At 44.9% G+C, this 12571-nt stretch overlaps 1 protein-coding gene across 1 annotated transcript in view; it reads right to left on the reverse strand.

Annotated features, from left to right (window-relative positions):
* Positions 1–12571, reverse strand: part of RIN3 (Ras and Rab interactor 3) — a 107292-nt gene that overhangs the window by 71613 nt on the left and 23108 nt on the right. The gene's annotated exons all lie outside the window — the stretch shown is intronic.

Consider the following 12571-nt stretch of genomic DNA (forward strand, 5'->3'; position numbering starts at 1 on the left):
ACACACACACAACACTACATGACTGGCATCAGACTAGAGATTATTATTATTTAACAGTTCTATTGTGTGCCTACAAGTCAACTAAGTCAGATCCCTATTGTGCTAGGCACTGGCACAAACATACAGGAAACGACAATTCCTGCCCGAAATAAGATTAGCTTGAGCTATAAATTCACCTCTGGGGTTCCAGCCACATTAGACATTGGTGGGTATTCTGCTCTGGTGGCTGGTGGTATTTGGACTTACCCTGCTCCCATCCTCCCAGTGCTGGCACCTAAAGAACAAGGTGGAGGCACATAGTCAGCGGCTGGGGAGAAGCTAGCACTGCCCCATGCTGTACCTCTGTGGATCCAAGATTTCAGTCTCCAGGGGTTCACCAGCTGAAGGATCTGAGTGACGCCCTTGACTTTAAAACGAGGTATTTGTCCTCTACACTGGAAGAATAGGAGCCCCAAGGCTATCAAATCACCTTTAAGGAATGCCAAATACACTTCATTATACTGTATTTTTAAAGAGAGCAAGGGACCCCGACAGCTCATGCCACCAGAATGCCTCAGGGTCAGCCTGCATCTGTATCTTTCTCAGGATTTCTGGCATCAAACAGTAGCTTTAATGATTAGCACCCAACCCAAGCCCAGCTAAAGGAGTACATCACCTGTAAGACATAGTGAGTTAGAAAGGTCTGATTTTAGCCTGAAAGCCTTGTTTCTGTACCTTAGGTCTTCTCAGATACTTGACCTAAGCAAAAATTGAGACCTGTAACTCTGAGATTTCTCCCCTTCTGTAATTACATTTCTCTGCCGATGCTAGGAGCAGGTGGGACAGTATTTGCAAAGTTTGACATTTGAAATCCCACTCCTGCACATGCTGGTGACAGGGTTCAGCGAGCACACACCACAGCCACAGTATAGCTTGGGTGGAGGTGTGTGGGGTGGGGATGCTCCCCACCTTTGGTTAACACCATGGCAACAAACAGCCTGAGAGAAGGGGGTGGTGTGCTTAGGAGCGCAGCTCCTTCGAGGAGCTGGCCTCAGTGCTTTTTGTGCACAATTTAATTTACGTCAGAGTAAGGGTGCGCGCTTATTTACAAAGTTTCCTCACCAAGAGTGAACTGAAAAAGAGGTCAATCCTAAAAAGCTTACTCATCAAGCTAGAGTGGGTCAGCACAGATCACCAGAGACTGCAAGACTGGACCCAAAGAGCACCAGCGGAACGCCTCTCTCACATGCTACTAAACCAGAGAGCTGAAGTGAGTGGCTGCAATGTGTATGTGTGAGCACTAGAGGGAGCTCAGGGACTAGAAAGACAAGGGGCCTGATTCTTCCCTCTTTTGTGTGACAGCTACAATCTTAAACAACATTGCGGATGTAACTGGGAAACTCCAGAGCTTTAAAAATAAATAAATACCCCCCCCCCACACACACACACACACACACCTATGAGTAGCTACAGCTTGAGCAGAAGAGACTCACACTCCACGAATCAGGCACCGGGGGGAGGGGAGGGGGGTTATGCACACTGAGCAGTGAACTCCACTTGCACCTTGTGTGGTCATTTATACCTGGGTAAAGGCAATGTAACGTATTACCCAATGAGAATTCTTCACTCAAGTACACCAATAGTGTCATCTCAGACCTAGTTTGCACTGGTGTAAAGACTACACAAGGTACACGGCAGGGAAGAGCCAGGCCCAAGATGTTTGCAGCGCTTACATTGATGTCAGAAGCCACTGGAAAGGGAACATTTGTCAAGTGAGAAAGTAAAGACAGAAACTGTGTCAGTCCTTGCCACCCTTCAGGTGGCAGCTGTTAGTTTTATAATAGTGACCTCCACTGTGTGCACCTTTGTTGAGACTGCTGAGAAGTGGGGGAATGCAGTGTGAGGGGCAGTGCTGGGGAGAGGGTGCAATCGCTACTTCTCATTAGCTTTCGTTATTTCTGGCTGCTTATTTTTAGCCCGATAGAAACCGTGAGAATAGTGAAGTGGATGCATTGTTAAGAACGAGGCTCTGATCCTAAATAGGGGTCTGGAAGGAGGAGGAAGAGAGAAAGGTTACTCCTATTTGCTATTATCTTACTGCAGTCAGATTACCACCCTGAAGCAAAGGTTGATTCCGGCCCCTGGCCCCAATCCAGCAAAGAATTTACACACATGCTCAACTTCCAAGTAAATGGGACTACCCATGTGCTTAAAGTGCTTTGCTGGATCAAAGCCTGTATTCATAAGCAGTGTTGCCTAAAGGATAGAGTCCTGGACTGGGCCTCAAAGACGTGGCTTCAAATCCTCGCTCTGTCACTGGCCTGCTGATGATTTTGGGTAAGTCACCGCACCTCTGTGGCTCAGTTTCCCTATCTATAATGATACTAACCTCCTTTGTAAATCACTTTGAGACCTACTGGTGAAAAGCACTAGGTTTTATCATCATTCCCACCACTGGCCCCTCTGTATTTGTTTATTTTTAAAAGATCACTTTGTTTTCACCAAAAAATAAAAATAAAAATCACATGGTTCTGGGAAATTTCTATTTCTTTTAGTATGAATTTCATCCTTTTGATTTGAGCGCTGAAATTAACCTGGCTCTATTTTTCTCTTGGTTTGGTATTACTTAAGAAAAAGGGAAAATACAGCTCTTAGTATCTAGGGCACATTGTAAAGTAGGTCACATTTCAGACCTGAACTAGTTGAATGTCTCCTGTTAAAGGCACTAAGTCAATGCAGCACACTTGGCCCCCGAATTCAGGTTTTGTCAAAGCAACCTTTTACAAAGCCTAAACGTTGCTACATTGTGGTAGTGCAGGAGAACCTGATATTGATCAGTCCATTTTCATTATCCAAGCACAGAGAAACACAAGACAAACAGCACAGATAGGGATAAGTGAAAGACTTACACATTTTCAATTTTAATATAAAATTATTTGTCACACAGGTGAGGAAATTCTTTTTAAAACTACAGCAGATGATGCTTAATCAGACAGTGTCCTTTAAGCAGAAGTACAAAGGAAAAAAAATGAATTAAAAAGCTGTGGCAAATTAATACAATTAATCTTATATTTCCTCCCCTCCTTTTTTTTCTCTGCAACAACTAGTATCAAAATATCCCCATGTTAATTTAGTCATGAAGATACCAGCCAAGGAAACACATGGGAGATGATGATAATTAGTGGAAGAAAGGAAGTCAGAAGAAGCAAAATATGTGGATTAAAAATCAGACAAACAAGCCTGGAATCCTGAACCTTGCTAATAAAAAGTGAAAACTGATGTGAAAAGAGGGCAATGTTCATTGTTATCTGTGTTGTGGAAGGGCCAGATTTTCAAAGATATTCAGGGACCTAAAGATTCAGATTGGCACCTACTGGGATTTTCAAAAGTGTCCACCTCCTTAGGTACCTAAATCCCTTTGAAAATCTAGCCCATTGCTCTCCAAGGCCTCATTCTGGCCTTGTAAAAACAGATGGATAGGCACAACGCCCCAGTCCTTTAATATGTAGCATGCAGGCAGTCTGCTGCTATGCCTGTGCGTGTCCCACTGACTTCAGTGGAGCTCCATGCAGCTGTGTTAGCCCACCCGTCTGCTACATACTGCAGGATCAGGGCCTGATTTAATGGTCAGTGGCATATTTATAAAGGTGAGGGTAAGTGTGAAGCAGCATATTGCAGGGACTGGTGTTTTTAGATGTAGTGTTCACGACTAGTGATCCAGCATAGCACACATCATGTTAATGACATCCAGAGAAGTTACTAAACTGGGAAGAAATGCAAATACCAGCAGGGCCAGAAGACAAAGACAAAGCAGCCTGGAGTCGGAGATTAGAAACCCAGGCAGAATTCATTGTGGAAGAATGCAAGTTTAACACATGGAAACTGAAAACAGTTCAATGAGAGAGGAGAATGTGGAAAACAGGACTGCTGGGAGAAACCTGATGGCAAGAGTGAACTGCAAATTAGACATGAGCTTGCAATGCAATAGGACACCAGAAAAGATAAATGCAATTTGTAGCTGCATATGCGCAGAGTCATCACATTGTGGGATAGGAATTGGGCAGGTCTCTCTCTGTACAGTTCCAATACAATTCAATTGGGAATATTGCACCTTATTACCAGAGAGGTAATGTCAAATTGCAGGGAGATCTGAGAACAGAACAGAACAGATTAGGGGCCTGAAGGGGCTGATTGATGAGTAAAAATAAAAGAGCTGAACATGCATAGCTTGGCTCAGTTACAGCCAGGCTATAGGCAGTGGAAGCAAGAAGGATGGTTTAGGGTGGTAAAGGGGGGTGCAAAGAGGAGCAAGTAATGGGGAAAATTAAGAAAGGGACATAGGGGAAACTTCCCGCCCATGAGATCTATTAGATCAGGGGTGGGCAAACTTTTTGGCCCAAGGGCCACATCGGGGTTGCAAAACTGTATGGAGGGCCGGTAGGGAAAGCTGTGCCTTCCCAAATAGCCTGGCCCCTGCCCCCTATCTGCCCCTTCCCACTTCCCGCACCCTGACTGCCTCCCTCAGAACCCCCGACCCATCCAACCCCCCTGCTCCCTGTCCCCTGACTGCCCCAACCCCTATCCACACCCCCGCCCCCTGACAGGCCCCCCAGGACTCCACACTTATCTAACCCCCCCCACCGAACCTCTGCCCCATCCAACCCCTCCTCTCCCTGTCCTCTGACTGCCCCCTGGGATCCCCCACCCCTTATCCAACCCCCTGGCCCCAGCCCCCTTACCATGCTGCTCAGAGCAGCATATCTGGCAGCCACGCCACCCGGCCAGAGCCAGACACGCTGCCGCGCTGCCCTGTAGGAGCATGCAGCCCCGCTGCCCAGAGCGCGGCGGCATAGCTGTGGGGGAGGGGGCAGAGTGGGGGAGGGGCCAGGGGCTAGCCTGCCCGGTTGGGAGATCAAGGGCTGGACAGGACGGTCCCCGCGGGCCGTAGTTTGCCCACCTCTGTATTAGACTGTGGAATAACCTCCCCAGGGAAGGGCTAGGAGCCCCATTGCTTGAGCCTCTGAAAGCTAAACATTTTAAATTCTAGAAAGCACTGTAGAGTCAAATCCTGCATTGGCAGAGGGGTGGAGTGGGTGACATAACAGCTCTTTTCCAGCTCCAATTGCTGGGACCCCCATGCCATGCTAGTCAATACGGTACACGGTAGCAACACTTGACTTCTTCTCTGCGTGCAGCAGTCACAGGACCTAGATGCCAGGCTGTGGAAGGGCTTAACCCAGCCATTTAACAGCAGACTCCACAGGTAGCTGCGCAGAGCAGGGAGAGGAAAAAGCGGTGAACAGCTTCAGAATTCCCTTTGCTCTGCCAAGTGTAAGGAGCCATGCAGCCTGCCCCAGTGAGCCGGCGCTTGCTCGGCCCTCACACACAGCAGATGATTTTTATCTCCAGCCTTTCTGAAGTGACATCCTGTCCCCCCCCTTCCCCCCCCCAGCTCGGCAGAGATATTTGTTTGGGCCAACAGGGACTTTTTGTTCTTTGCAATGTAAATGTGAAAAGCCAACCCTGGAGCTGCCTGCACCACATCTCTGTATTGAGTTCTTACTGCAAATCAGGATTAAATCCCCTCGCCCCTCTGCTGAGGGGAATTCAAGCAGCTTGCTGGGAACACATACCAATGAATATGCACTGTAACATGGATTAGTTAATTGCATAATAATTACACTAAAACACCATGTCTTCTTTGGCAGGATTGCATGGTAGCTCTGTTGGAAATACCATGGTAATTTGCTTTGTCTCATGGTAACAGTGTAATAAATACACGTCACCACTGCAACTCATTTCTTTACCATTAAGGAGCCAAATTTACAACCTATACAACCTCACTGAAGTCAAAGGCATTGACAAGGGCAGTGAGCCCGTGCAGACTTGGGTCCTGGTCTTCAGTTGTGTAAAAATAATGCAAAACTCATGGCTGTCTAGGACTTTGGGCTGTCACTTGTAATATACACGAAGACCAGCTAGAGCAGAGAAAGAGAGTGTATGTTGTCTGGCTGCAGAAGCACAGATCTTTATCACTTGATCTGAATGAGAACCTGTCAATGGTTAGCTGTATAGGGTCCATGACACACAGCCAAACTATTCCAATTCCAACCAGGAGAGGGCAGTAGTATACACTCACACTAACCAGTTAACTACAGCACTAAATGAACTTCAGTTTTGTTCATTAGCCAGCACCAGTTATACTGAGAAGACTCATCAGATCTTAAGAATGGACACAAGTCAAAAAAAGTCCTACATAGTATTTTGACAGTTTGTCTTGATTTTGGATTTTTGAAATAAGCTGTTTGTCAGAATTGATTAACTGATTTGTTCCTTTTATAATAAATTATCGCATGTACATTTCTCTTGAATCTTACATTACATCTAGAGAGAGAAACACAAGAGTTTTGCTATGCTTTCCTTGTCCTAGAAGAAAATGATGCTCAGACAGATTTAGAATTGGTGTAAGAGCAGGCATCAGTCAGCCAACATGCTACTGAGAAAGACAGAGGCAACAGCTGTCAAACATCACTTGTAAGGATGAGAACAGATTACCAAAAGCATCAAATACCAGGAGACTGCAAATGAGGACAAGCCAGCTTTTGTGGCGGAAGCACACAAGTCTGGGTGAGATCGTCAAACGCTGTAATATTATCTTCAAGGAGTATCAGATCCAATACAGGGAGAAAGCTAAGACCTTATGGAGCCGATGTTACAGCACTGTTGGAATTAGATGGAGAATGATGGTAATTACAAACCTAGGGAGAGAGTACAGTTGTAAGCAAGGGGCTGAGTGGGGATAACACGAGGAGGGTGCTTTATCTGTAACCCATGCAAAGGCTAGCAGAGAATGAGGACGTATACATTTGTGGCATACCTCACAGCCAACCACGTTAAAACAAATTTGAGTCCAGACCTTCACCTTGACTATCATAGAAGGTAACTACTGCACCATATGTTTCTTTATAACTAGCTTCATGTCACATGATAGTAAGTGGAGTTGTGCAAATAACTGATTATTTTTTTTTGGTTTGTTTGTTCACTGACAATTCTGAAAAGTAAAAAAAATTCTGTAGGGTTGATCCAAAAAAACTATTTTTAAAAAACTTGTTTGACAAATGTAAAAGAGATTTGGTTCAAATGAAACTTTTCATTCGGGTCAAAATGAAGTGTTTCTTATTCAATTTTCATAAAATTGGAGGAAATTTCAAAATGAAAAGTAGTAGTTTTGAATCCAAAAATTGAAACATTTAGTTTAGAAAATGTCAAAACAAAATGTTTTGGCTGTCTCATAGTTTTTAGGGGGATTTTAACATGAACAATTCAGCAAAATCAACTCAATTGCAAGAAATGTTTTGGTGTCACCAAAACTGCATTTTTTTGGCCAAAACATTTCTCCTAGCTTTAATCGTAAAATTCCAGTCCTAGACCTCAAAATAATGATTAATCAGGATTGTGGTAAACTACAGTAGAAGAGGTGACAGACTAGGGTTACATTAGATGGGCCCTGTCACAGGGCTCACTACTCACACTAGGGTGGCACCCCCTTTAGGCAATTCTGGGGATTGGCTCTGCCCAGTTCAGCACCCCCTTTCTTCTCTTCCACCATCCGCAGCTCACCTCCTGCTCACACAGTTGCAGCATAGCTGCTTTGCAACTTGTCCCTCCAACCAGGTCACATTGTGAGTCACATTCTGGAGGGGGGGGGGATAAGGGGAGGGCAGGGTGATGTCCTCCAAAGTCTTTCTGCTCGAGCGGCATCCAGCACTCCTCACACCCACTGCCCTAACCCTGTCACTCCTGCAGTGACTCAGGCAGTCTTCTAGTTCACTGCCCATGCAGTACCTCTCTGCAGTGGTTGGTAGGGGAACCCAGACCCATCCTCTTCTCTGAGTTCCAGCCCAGGATTTTTACCAAGCAGTCAAGGTCTGCAGCTTCCCTGACTTTACTGCTGTCACCCCTGGACTACTTCCTACCTTACTTCCATTCATTCTAGTCAAACCCATCTCTCCTAGGGCCTACTAGGTCTCAGGATTGCTAGCCCTCGTTCCCTCGGGAAGGGAATGACTGCCACTCTCCATGCTGCAGCTGTTGCCAGTCTCTTGGCTTTATGTAAGCCCTGTCTGTTTCCTCCCACATGAATTTCCTTCCAATTAGTGGCCTCCTCCTAGGCTAAATCTCTCCCTTGGATTGGGCCCATCTGGCCTAATTCAGCTTTCTGAGGGCCAATGTGGGGAGTACACTCCATCACAGGCCCATACTGCAAAGTGTGGATCTGGATCCAAACTTCCTCAAAAGGTTGAGGGTGTTTGGATCTGTGAGTTGGTTCAGCCTATTCTAGAAATAAGGGCAAATTGCAAAGTTTAGGTCTAGATCTGAACTTTCCCTAAGTTTGGGGCTAATGGATCCAGGGTTTGGAGTGAGGCATGGCTGCTCTTATAGGATTAATAGCCCTAGACTGCTCTGCACCACTTGAATCTCTCCACACAGGTCTATAAATATCTACACAGGGAACACAAATTTGATAACAGAGAACTTTTCAGTCTAGCAGACAAAGGTATAAGATCCACTGGCTGGAAGTTGAAACTAGACAAATTTAGAGTAGAACAGTGCGGGTAACTAACCATTGGGACAATTTACTAAGTGCCATGCTGGATTCCCTGGAGATTTTTTAAAACAAGATTAAGGAAAAAATCCAAAGATATGGGCTAGTTCAAACAGGAATTAAGGGAAATCCTGTGGCTTGTATAATACAAGGTATCAAACTACATGATCACAATGGTCCCTTTTGGCCTAGCAATCTATGAATCTGATCACAGATGATCTTGTGCAGAGTACAAACATCTCAGTATAATTATTGGTGTGGAGCAGGGGTGGGCCATGAATGCTCACAAAATCGGGGGTTGGGATAAGGGCTCTGGCTGGGGGAGAGGGCTCTGGCGTGCGGCCAGAAATGAGGAGTTCAGGTTGCGGGAGGGGGCTCCAGATTGGGGTTGGGGGCTCTAGAGTAGGGCTGAGGATGAGAGGTTGGGGGTGCAGGAGGGTGCTCTGGGCTGGGACCAAGGGATTCAGGGGTGGGGTAGGGTGTTGGGGCACAGGAGAGGGTCAGGGGTGCAGGCTCTGGGGTGCACTTACCTCAAGCAGCTCCCAGAAGCAGCCACATGTCCCCCCTCCGGCTCCTATGCGGAGGCACAGCCAGGCAGCTCTGCACGCTGCCCCGTCCTCAGGCGCCACTCCCGCAGTTCCCATTGGCTGTGGTTCCCGGCCAATAGGAGCTGCGGGGGTGGCACTTGGGGTGAGGGCAGCATGCGAGCCCCCTGGCTGTCCCTATGCCTAGGAGCTGGAAGGGGGACATGCTGCTGCTTTCGGGAGCCACGCAGAGCAAGGCAAGCCCCCGACCCCTGTCCAAGGCTGGAGTGGGGCAAGCCCCGGAACCCGCTCCCCGGCGGTAGCTTGAGGGCCAGATTAAAACATCTGGAGGGCCGGATGCAGTCCCAGTCCGTAACTTGCCCACCCCTGGTGTGGAGGCATTAAACCCAAACTGACCAGTCAGCACATGATTAGAAGAACATAAAGGTTGCAGAGTGAAGGAGTCAGCAGAAAGAAAGAAAAAAAAAGCAGGAAATGCTACAGTTAAGGTTGCTCACCTAACATTAAATCAGCTCCCTTGTATATATCAGTGCACAAAGGCTTTAATTACATGATCACATATTGCTTTTTTCATGGTAGACCCAAGAGAAGTGGTGAAAAGGGCAGGGAAAGGATATACCCTCCGTTATCAGAGACCATGTCAAGCACTAGTGGGATAAACATCCATTCATTTAAAAATAAAGTTTCTTCTTGGATCTCAGTGCAAGAGTTGATTGGGAGGGAAAGAAAATGGGTGATCAAAGAAGCTGCTGGATAGGGTAGGGGACAAAGGGTTCCTGCCCCATAGGCTCTCTGAGAATTACAGGAAAGAACTGAAAATAAAATTGGATAAGAAGGATAGCAATGAGCTCCAACCTGATTTCACTGGATACGCCCAGGGAGGGAAGTCCATCCTATGAACAATCAATCAGTCTTTCCTTGTAAAAAAATGTGCACTACTTGATCTACCTTTTCCAGGTACACATGATTTAGGAAGTAGCCTAGTGGTTCTCAAGTATATTGTGGTGTAGGGACAAGTAATGGTCAGCACAGCACTTCCTCTCACTTACTGGTTTCCTCTGTCCTACCTCATGCTTTCACTTGGTTAACTAGTTTGTTTTGTCATTAGTCTAACTGAGAAATGCCTTACAGCAGAGCCCTTCTCTATTTATTTTGATCTGTAAAGCACCATGGCACTATGAAAATGATAGAATAGTAACATTTACAATACATGTTCCAGCAGCCAAAGAGTGAATAATATGTAAATGAATCTTCTCTTAAATGCTGAGTCTTTAGAGGTTCCCTCGCCTTTATTTCTGTATCACCTACATGCTATTAATTCAGGTAGGGTCTTTGTTCTCCATTTTTGTTCTGTTCTTTGAAACCCTCTTTTGAAGCATATTGCCCTGAATACCAGCGATCAGCTCCCTGAGACAGTTCTCTTCGGTAGTTTTCAGGCTAGAAACTCTTCACTTCTGAGAGCTCATCAGTGGCCCATATGGAATAAGCTGGTGGTCGTCCATTTCTCAGCAAATAAGTGCTCATCTCATGAAAACCCACCACCGGTGCCAGCACTCACAGGTGGAGCTTTTAGCAGAAACGGCAAAAAACAAATAGCCCTTGGAGCCTGAATTACTTTCTCACCCTAACAGCGGTCCCTCTGGGGCCGTGAATTGAGGCACACTGGTGAGGGTGATACAAGGAGGGTTTCACTGTCATTGACTGTGCTGTATCTGGTCTGAGGACAAATGGAAGGCTTCAATCTCTGGGACTGTGACCCTGGCACCTAATAATAAAATACCATATCCTAATTTTAATGGAAACCTACGTAATAGTATTTTGTAGGTCCAAGCATCTTCATACAAGGCTCTCAAAGCACATTACAAACGTTAATTGTTAACCTCCTTCTACACATGGGTTAAGAACGACACAAAGATGAATTCCAACATTTTCCCATCAGGATGCCCAAAGCTAGGCACCTTGATCCATATACAGGCACTTACCTAATTCTCATGATTTTTCAAATGTGCTGAGCACCCACAATTTCCATTGAAATTAATTAAGATTTTGGGTGCTCAGTACCTCTGAAAAATCAGGCCACATAATAAATATGGATGTAGGTACCTAACAGCGCCATGCTGGAAAAAACAAAGAATCCCATCCTGACACCCTGCCTCAGGTTGCATAGCATCTTATTCCACAAATAGTTCCATGGACTTCACTGGGACCACTCATGAAGTAAGGTGCTATTCAGTGAGACTAAGGAGGTTGATAAATTGTAGAAGGTTCACAGAAGAGCCATGAGAATGATTAAAGATTCAAAAACATGCCTTATAATGATAGGATCAAAGGGCTCAATCTATTTAGCTTAGCAAAGAGAAGGTTAAGGGTGACTTATTACAGCCTATAAGTATCTACATGGGGAACAAACATTTAATAAAGGTCTCTTCAATCTAGTAGAGAGGTATAACATGGCCCAATGGCTGGAAATTGAAGCTGGACAAAATCAGACTGGAAATAAGGCATAAATTTTTGGTAGTGAGGGTAATTAACCATTGGAATAATTTACTTAGGGTTGTGGTGGATTGTCAATCATTGACAATTTTAAAATCAAGATTGGATGTTTGTCTAAAAGATATGGTCCAGGAATTATTTTGGGGAAGGTTTCTGGCCTGTGTTATACAGGAGGTCAAACTAGATAATCACAATGGTCCCTTCTGGACTTGGAATCCAGGAATTACATTTTAACAGAAGGGGCTCTGGCCTTCCACATCTATATTCCTGTCCTAATTAGATCCCAAGTAGAAACAGGTTTGTTGGGTTTAGTTAGTTCCCTATTGAGATTCTCCGCATCAACAAAACGTCCATTTTAGTGGCAAGTCAAGATTAAGCCGTGCATTAGCAGACTTTTGTACAAGAGGAAGCTTGCTCAGCTCTTGCCAATATCATGCGTGGCTACAGTCAGTACTGTTAGCACTTTGCTTCTGTGCACACTAAATTCACCCAAACATTTAGAAGTATTGTCTTTTAATGTTAGTTCAGTTACTTATGTTCAGGTCAAATTTAGTCCAGAATTTAGGTTTTGTAAGCAAACTTTTTCCAAAACCAAAAACCTATAGCAATTTGGAATTTCAAAGTTGTTTCTATTTTTTTTGAAGGGTTCAAAACAGCACAGTTGTGTCTTATTTTTTCAGAAAGGTTCACAATTTTTTTTCAGAAAACAAAACAAAACAAAAAAATCAAAATTTCCTATCTTTTTTCTCCCTTTTGTGTTACTCTGTCCCATGCAATAAAGGATGTCCGAGATGGTTTTCTTCTTTATTGTGTTCCTCTTTCCTTCTGTTTTTCTCTTTTACTATTATATAACTTTTCAAAAATTCCTCAACTTTGGAATAGTTACAAAGTGACAAAAGGAAACTTTGTAACTCTGCTGTTCGGTAACTTTTCCAAAGTTGAGGAATTT

Source organism: Trachemys scripta, chromosome 4 (assembly GCF_013100865.1).
Source record: "Trachemys scripta elegans isolate TJP31775 chromosome 4, CAS_Tse_1.0, whole genome shotgun sequence".
Taxonomy (NCBI): domain Eukaryota; kingdom Metazoa; phylum Chordata; order Testudines; family Emydidae; genus Trachemys; species Trachemys scripta.